Here is a 10,290-nt window from a genome sequence, read left to right as displayed (position 1 = left end):
CTTATTGATTTAATTATTCTTCCAATTCAAATGTTTCTTCGTATCATAATCATTACGTTTTATAAAACATATTATTCCTAAATATTTATTATACAGAATATATAATATGTAAATATAATCGATAATAATTTCGAAATCATATGAACTATAATGTTTATAAACATGATGATTCTGGGTTCATATCACATTTAAATATTTTATAGAAATCCGATCAAATAAAATAATATGTTCATGAAGGCAATATTCAGATAAACATTCCCGGTAAAAATATACTTTTTTAATATAAATGGTGGGATTTTTTAGTAACCTTTTATTTAAATAAATTAAAAAAATAAAATATATCGATATCTCATATGTAATCATACAAACATAAATTTTATAAAAAACGAGCAAACATTTTGGTGACTATATTCAATCCTTTTTCTAGCGGTTTCTTTGATTCGATTATATTACCAGCGGTCAAATCATTGTTCATATTATGCAGCTAAAATTGGTGATTCTTTATGTGAACCGATTCCCACACACCCCAGTGAAACCTTGTGATCATGTTTCTGAGCCATATTCACTATTTTAGAAAGCATAAACAACTAATTTCGCATGTTTTTTTATACTAGATTTTTCACATACATATTCTATCCCTTATACTTCTTTGAATTTTCTTTCTCAATTGATCATACACATCAGTCATATTTTTTTTATCTCATAAATGTTCAAGTTAACATACGGAACAATTTATGTTGGCATTTTTTTAATAAAAGAAGTATTATCGTAAACCTCTGATCCGATGTATAATTTTTGTTTTAAATTTGTATAAATACCCATAAAAAAAAATATTCATTCTCATTATTTCCATAACATAATTGATATAGGTTATAGTTTATAGACGGAAAGCTAAACTTTGAATATGCTTTTTTAAGCTGTGGCTAGAAAATACCAAAAATAAAAGATAAATAAATTAGTGTATATATATTCTATACCTTTGACTGTTTTTCATAACTAGATATAAGGAACTATTTTTTTTAACATATAATTAATATAAAAAATTTGTGCTTAATCGAATATACATGTAGATAAAAACCAAAAAAATCCATTTTCTTTTTATTCTCATTCATTTTTTTATGTAGTTAAGGCATGTAGTATCACTGTTATTCTATAAAATTATACTCTCAATATTAGTATGCCATATGATTCGACATATGTAAAGTTAAGCATATGTGCTATTATAAGTTGGTTTTTTGGGGATGTAAATAGTAAGCATAAGGGTTTTTCTAATTTATTTGTATGTTCTTATTAACACGTGTATGAATTATTTTTTTAATTTCTGTTAAAAAACTGCTTTCCACCATGACTTTATAAAATTCATGCTTCATAAGATCTTTTGCTTTTTATACAATATATATTTTTAAGGATAAGAATATAGATAAATTTTTGATAAAACCTATCTAATCTAAGAAACCAGGATATATTTAGAAAAATAGAAATAAATGCATTCTAAATGATATTATTGCACATAGAGACAACATTAGAATTATTTCTTTTATTGCGTAAATTTTGGTTTTTAGGCCTATCCCTTATATTTTATTTTTTTTATCGGGATTTAACCTTTCCATTATGAAAAATATTGAAAGAACTATAATGATTCTTAAAATATTTAATCATATAAATAAAAATATTCTTCCGTTACTTTCTGGATGATATTATTATAGGATTATAATATTAAAACCGCTTTAATATTTTTTTCTATTGAAATGGTATTAATTTTCTGGTTTCTAATCATACATGTTTAATTAAAATGATAAAAAGGTACACATAACAGTAGGCTTATATTTTTTTCATTGAATCTTCATTCAAAGGGTTCGATATATCGCTGTTTATTTTCGGTAGAAACAAATCATTTGATACTAATATATTCATGAAACATATACCATGATATTAACTTCAAATGTATTTGACTATAAAAATTTTTAATAATTTTAGAGATGTATTGGTATTCGTTTATAAAAATATTATCAAACATGAAATATTGCACTTTCATAAATATATACATGCAGCGCTCGTATACATTCATGCTAAATAAATTCATAAATGATGGTTTTTAATAAAAATAGTCGAAATTATCTTGTTAAAAATAAGGAATGAACCTGATTCATAAGCGCAAACAATAGGATTATAGTACTCACCAAAAATATTTATGCAGGTACAAAAAATATTGTAAACTTGAGATGGTTAGAGGTTTCTTCTAAATCTGTTCAACATATCAATCTGTGGTTCTATAGTGTTGACATTCTATAGCATTAAATTAAGTAAACTACAAATAAAAATTTAAATGATCATATTAAAATGCATAAAAAATGAGAAATTCACAATATATTCTTTAAAAATCTATTAAACTAGACTTCCTCATATGAATAAGTAATTTAAAAATTAAATATGTAATAGAATTGTAATAAACGAAATATAAATGTCCACTAATCGGATAAAATAAAAACATTTAAAGAAATTAAACATATAACATACCATAAAAAATACATTTGAATTTACAAAAAAACATATAGAAAAAGATATAAATATTTTATTTTATAACAAATATTGTGAGAATCACATGTTTAATTTCGGAAATATATAAACAATCTTGAACTATACGGAAATAAATAACCAATAAGATAACTTGAGGTTTATCAAAAAAAAGCTTAATTTTTAGTATCAGATCAAAAGGCTGAAGACTCTAGTGCTTATGATATTAGATAAAGCATACAATCGAATCCCACCAGTTCCTTTCCTCCTTTTTATAAAATTATATTTTTAAAGAGAATTTCTCATGAGTACAGAACACATATATTGTATTCTAATTCCAATAATTCACTGATTAGGGGATTTCAATTTAATAATTTTTCTAAGTATCAATCGCAACGCACCTGAAATATATTTTCACTTAAACAAGATGATAAAGAAACGAAAGAAGATTACGCCGTCTAATAAGAAAGTAAAAAACGTAATGAATGCTTTACAGCTCTGATTTCATCAAGAAGTTACTTTTTAAGAAATCTATAACGTGCCATAATATCTTAAAACCTACACCATTAGAAATATATTGGTAAGTATAGATTGGTGGAGAGACCATGTTTAATCAGCAACATATTGCACATAGAATCACACCTCACGCCACTTTCACGGATACCTGTAAAAACTGGTCTAATTCACGGATATCAAACTGGTTCCAGGAAGTGTGAAGAGCACACACAGGGGTGCATCTATAAACAACACACAACAATATATATTGCTGAACATTCTAAAAAAGGATGTATACGATTAAATAAAAAAAAGGTAAAATTTACTCAGATTTATTTTATAAAAAAACAAGGTTTTTAAATGAAGACGCGCCAAAGTCAATTGTCTGCGGATGTATATATTTATTGAATATCTAATATGTAATAGCAAAATCCTGTTTAATAGTATTTTATTAAAAAAATGCGCTTGTATCTCTGATATTTAGACACAAAAGTCTACTGTACGGCATGATTTTAAACTAAAATTTGAGCTTACAATTTCCAGTAAGAATGTATTCCTTATAAATAAATATTCTTATAATATAACACAGTGTATATTTTATAATGTTATATGCTTTATTTAACTTTTTTACAGTTTTTATTGGATTTGAACTTCATAGTGATAAATATTTTATAGATTAACTCTTAAATTCATTTTATTAAAAAAACTATCATAAACACGTTTTATTAGCTATATAAGCCAGTCTTTATGCAAATATCGTATAATTCTCTGTTTTACAATAATAATGTATTTCATATAATATAATATGCAAAATAGATTTATTGTAATTCGTTTTGTATAAACATTTTTTTTATTTGTTAAGTATTAAAGCTTTGATGTGTATTATTATGCTTTGTATATTTTTTTTATCAATTTCTTATACATTAACATCGAAATCTATATCCAATTTTATTTTATACGCTAAAATATCATAATTTCGCAAAAAAAATGTTATGTGTTATATTCTTTAAAACTTAAAAAATCATTGATATTAATATATAATGTCAATTTTTCGATCTTTGGTACCATAAATATATATTATAAATATTTTTTTAGGCATAAATTAAAAGGTATATATCTATTATTGTCCTTGACTTTATATTATTTAAAAATTATTGATTATATTATAGAACCATAAGAAAAATATGGAAACTTATATAATTTCTATAAAAATGTAAATAGCAGAAAATTTAGTTTGCTTACAGAGATACCATAAATATTGAGTTTTCTTTTAAACAATACTAGAAAATATATGCTTAATTTAAGTAGTAAACATAAAAATGCACTTTATTTATATTGTCAGCAGAGAAAACCACCTTAGTATGTTGTGTTTAGATTTAATAAAATGTTAGCGAAAACCTTATAAATTTTCAAATATTTGAATATTTGGTATAAGCGAAATTTGTATAAAGATAAATGCAAGTAAATAGGACAATGAAAGACGGTCTTGAATTCTTTTATAAAAAGAACAGCAAATTTTACCTACTAACGGTTCGAATGTTATTTAACAAACTTACAATGATAATTTAATATTATTAATGAATGTGCCGTAATATTTTTACTGCTTATTATGTGCGATTCATCTATAATTGTTTTTAGATAGATTGGTTTTTGAATTATTTGCTATTTACTTTACAAGGCACTCAAAGCTAAAAATAAGTAAGAAAAAGAATTTTTACTTACGCGAAATAGGGTAAAATAAAAAAAGGTGCTTCATGCATTTTAAGAATCTTTATTTTCTTACTTACTACTTGGAGTGGAGAATATTCGAATTAAAAAAATTAAATCGAATATTGGTAGTATTTCGGCATTGAGTATTTGTCTTTGAAAGGTTTTTTACTTAAAGTTTGTATATTTACATTAAGTAGATTTTTCTGAAAATATTTTTGGTTTTTTATAAAATTATATTTGCCTTCTTATAGTAGAACAAATCATAAAATTGTTTCGACAATAATTTCTATTTATATCTTTATTTTAGTATCATAAAAAAATATCCACTGACACCTTTGATTATTCTTATGTTATATTTTCATAAAAAATATTGCACGTGGATGTAAAACATTAAGAATACATACAATTAAAACAATAGGTGCATTTTAGTAATGATTAAAAATTGATTAAATTATTTAAATAGAAAAACTGCGATTGAAGAGGTCGAAATTCATAAAAAAATATTTGAAAATAGAAATCATAAATTATTTCTCGAGATGCATTCAATTTATAACATGTTAAATTTTATTGAGATAAAATATGAAAATCTAGCTTGAACGAACATAAATTATGATAAATAGTAAATATTTTGTTAACTCGATAATAAACATAAAATATCTTTGTTATATGTTTGTCATGACTAATATATAAGACCAACAAACTCAAATTGCTTTGCATCATTTGATGAAATATATTATACAAGAATTTAATGGTTTAAAATATATATATGGCACAATTAGATTGTAAAAAACAATAATGAGTTATTAATAATGACATTAATACAAAAAAACTGCAAAATGCGTATAATTATCTGCCTACATTATATCATATTTAAATAAAAATGTAATATACATAATATTTTTCTAGGATCAATTCATCTGAATTTGGTGATTTATAGAGTCTAAATGTTTACTTTTATTTTGTGGAACTGTATAAAGGATATCATGTTTTTTATGTCTTTTTTTATAAATATTTACGCATTGTTATGAACCATAGTTTGAAAGTCTTGTTTCGTAGTCATTTATATGCGAAATTTCGGATTATATTATATACAAAAGTGCCGGACATAAGTAAACATAGATCTTTAATCGTTTTAAAATTATTTCAAATAAAAATTATATTCCTTTCTAACCTGATTTATCTTTTGTGTTTATGGTTGGTTTATGTACCAAATGGTATTTTAGATATTTGTATATTGAAATATATGAAGTGATACGAGATTCTTTTCTTGTTTTAATTTATATATTGATTTTCATTTGTTTATTTTATATTTTGTAAAAATCCGTCTATATAAGGCATAATACTAACTAAAATTTATATTTATTTATAAGATTTAACGAAGATTCATCTATATAGTATGTTTGATTTTTTAGATAAATTTTAAGTTGTTTTTCATATGTATACATTGAACCTAAACAACATCTTTAATTATAATTTGTGCAATCTTGAAACCTGTCAGTTTGCAAACACAATCTGAATTTTAAAATTAAAAGGCGCACTTCTATTTTAAGAACGCAATGGTGCACAAAAAAATCATGAAACATAATTTTAACCTAATGTGTTTTTCTAAACAACGATATGGTTTAATTATATACTCATTTCTTAATCTGTAATAAATGAAAGAATACAATTATTTGAATTTATATCGCCAAAATAAGCATTTAAAATTTCTGTTTATTGAGGTTTTCTTTTTGAAACAGTTTAAAGGATAATAGCAATTAGTTAAATCATCCATAATTTTAATCTAAACAAAAATATTTTTTTCTGATGAAATCAATAGCCTTCAAATTAATTATCCAGCAACTTTTTATTTTTTAATTTTAATTTATGCACACAAACTTATTATAATCATTTGAAATACAATAAACTAAAATACTATAAATTTTCTATTGTTTTTTTAAGCGATATCTTCAACTTTATAAATTCATCTTAGCTGGAATGTATAAATTATCAATATTCTTTTATTATGCATAAATCAATAGTTTATTTTCTATATTATATATGTAAAAATCGGCCAATCCATGCCGAAAACAGTATTAAAATTTTTTTCTTCACATTATGAGTTCATTTTAAATTCTATTTCATCTGTCGGTCCCAAAAATTTTGCTTTATATAAATTTACTTTTTTTGAGACCATATTAAACGAAAATTATTGATTCTACTTCTATACCAAAATCTTTTTAGTAAATATCCATATATACAGTTTTTTTAGGAATACTTTCTTAAAATAACATACATGAAAACGTTCTCCTTGATTATTCCGCAATATGTATATTTTTTTAGTTTTATTTTGTAAGGATGAGCGGGTAAATAATAAAAAATAGTAAAAAAACTTATAGAGTATGATCTGATGTGGATTTGATTATTTTTTGTAGAAAATTGATGTATATCTATAAATAAAAGGCTCGCCTAATTTGTAAATAGAGATATATAATTTTATTCACTATGATGGACATAAAATGCTAAGCAAGAATATATTCCAAGAAAATTTTGTTAAATTGCTAGTGTAAGGATTCAATATGAATAAAGGCCGAAAAAAATGAAAACTTTTTATATAAATAACGGATATAAAGTCACCACTGACATAAAAATACATACTATATTCTGAATTTATCAATATAGTATGATCAATAATTCTTCTTTAAATGCCTTTGAAAGCCAAATAGAATGTATACATAAGTTATTTTGCCTTTTGTTGCAATTTGAAATCCCAGTAATAACAATTTGTCGATTCTATTTCGGAAACTAGAATCAAATTAATGAAAAAAAATAAAAGTTAAAATTATTTCACAGGTTGTAAATCTAATTTAAACTAATCAATTACAATTTGTTCCTTATAGCCTATTATATTTCTGGCTAAAGCTAAAAAAGAAATATAAATAAATAAGAAACTACGTATATATTCATCTATTTCTTACTATTTTAATTTCTGTGTAAGTATTTTTTTCGAAAATTGTAATTTTGTTGTACTCGTTTTGAATAACAACAAATTATAAATAATCTGTTCAAAATTATTATATACCATATATCTTGACTTTCAATTATAAAAAAGAGCTATCAAATAACATAGAAAAAAATAAACTATAATATACACCATTATATACCTTAAATCTAAAAGAATAACAAGTAAAGATTATCTAGATTGGTATTATTTATATGCATGTTGTTTATAATATGAATCTTAAATAGGGGATCTTAATACATGTAAACACATAGTTTTACAGTTTCGCTGATTTAAACTTGCCTGTATTTTATGAGATATAAGTTCTAATTATCCATATATAGGATTTTATGGCATTCTTAAATTTCTATGATAAAGGATATTAGTCAGATTTAAATATGAACAGGCGATTAGTATTGCTCAGGTATTTATTATTAATAAAGATTCCTCAAATATACTGAAATACCATGAAAATGAAATCTAATGGGCATCTATATATAAAAAGTCTTTTAGAAAATTCATTTTTTTTATTTTGATAATATAAATGTAACAACAATTAATACCTTAATATAACTCAAATAAAATTAAAATTTGTTTGATTCCAAGGATAAATTATACATTTTCTCTTTCTTTTATGATCAAGATATAAACACATGCATAAGACATCCTGGAATTCTTGAGCATTATCACTAAAGTTATATAATTCATTAAACATAACATATTGCGTAATTCTGTATAATTAAAACATAAAAAATGTGTTTTCGGATATGTTTTTATGTTTATAACGAAATAAATACACTATTTTATATCATAATCATATTTTTTTTAGTGAAAATAAACGTGTTATAGTTATCTTATTCTCATACTAACATCCGCGTATATTCTATGTAATTTAATAATATAATGACATAGGCAATACTTTTTAAAGAAAATGAAAATGAAAAATCAATAATGACCCCTAATATTCTTATGTGAAATGCATCTGCATTTGTAAAATTAAATAACTAAATCAATCTAGTCTTACGACTCTGGAATAAATACAGTAAAGGTTTATTTTTTACACTGTATGATATGTTCGATATATTTTAAAAGATAATTTCAATAAATTAAGTCGTAAATTATATGTTTGTTTGCATTAAGGATAATATAGTGTGAATAATTGTACTAGATTAATTATGTAATGAAAGTTTTTAGATCTTTTTTATGATAATAGAATAAAACAGCGATTATAGATAGGTTCTGAAAATAACACTTTTCAAACCATATAAAGATTTTTTTTTAAATAAAATCAATCGACTCTATACTTTAAATTTACCTTTTCATTATTTTTATTCTATTTTAAATCTATGTGCTCTAAAATTTAGCCCCTAAATCGGACTTTTGATGTTTAAAAAATACTTAATAAATAAAAAACATTATTTAAAAATATATAATGATATCAAGCACATCTAGACCGAAATCACGCAAAAAAAAAGATTTATTATCGAATCTGAAAATAATTAAAGTATATTTCTATTTAAAAAACATATGTATTCTATTTTATATACACGATAGCTGAATAAAACTATAAAATTTTCTTTGAATTTGAATAATCAAACTTCTGAAAGTTGCGTGCACTTTTTATAGTAGTATATTTTAATGACGAGCTTACATAATATTGTACATTTTATCTCTATTTATGTTTACGCAAATAATTTTTGATCAATTTTATCGTTGATATGAATCTGTTTTTGCATTTACAATTATTTGAGTTACTTAGTAAATTATATTTATAAAAATTTTCCATAATAGATAATAAAAATAAATACAAATATATCCGTGGACTATCTAAAAATAAAAAATTATTGTAATATAGAATGCTAGAAAGTATGTTTATAAATTTATATTCATGGATTATGCCATTCTATACGAGTGTCATCAAAAACTAAAGATTGTAATTTACAGATAAATATTTGTATAATTTTTTATTTTTTAGATGCATGTATGTCTTTTATCCTGTAATATTCATGTATTATAGCATACTACAGGTATCAAAATCTTTGGACCTTAGACAAAATCATAATTAGCTAAATAAGAACTATATAAAATAAAGAACTTGCTAAAGAAATTTTAAGCTTTTTTTTTGCTAGCTAATTGTTCTCTTTCTTATTGTAAAAATAATTTAATATACATTATGGCATTACAATTTCAATCAGCCTAAAAATTATAAAAAAATGTATGCTAAGTTCATAATTTTATGACGCGTTATATCAAAACAAATGACAAAAAAAATTACTGGGCATTATTCAAAAAGATTGCTTGCCAGATAAATATATTCTTTCTTGTGAAAATGTCAATAATCAATATAAATTTGTATATTAATTTCACTTTATTCAAAAAATTTTTAATTTCATCATTGTAAAGTTCGCTAATTATAGCGACTATTTCTTAATTTTATATATTCCTCTAAGAATCCCCAGTATCTCTAACTTACCTGTTAACCTCATCAATGAAACAATTTCATATATTTTGCTGTTGCAATATGGTAAGAATGTGATTTGTTTGTCGCTGAAAAACATGCTACAATTCCACTCTAATGTACTTAAGTCTTT

This window comes from Rhyacophila brunnea, unplaced genomic scaffold (assembly GCF_057557595.1).
Source record: "Rhyacophila brunnea isolate RB1 unplaced genomic scaffold, BYU_Rbru_1.0 scaffold_79, whole genome shotgun sequence".
Taxonomy (NCBI): domain Eukaryota; kingdom Metazoa; phylum Arthropoda; class Insecta; order Trichoptera; family Rhyacophilidae; genus Rhyacophila; species Rhyacophila brunnea.
The sequence above is the reverse complement of the archived record's forward strand: the minus strand, read 5'-3'. Positions refer to the sequence as shown.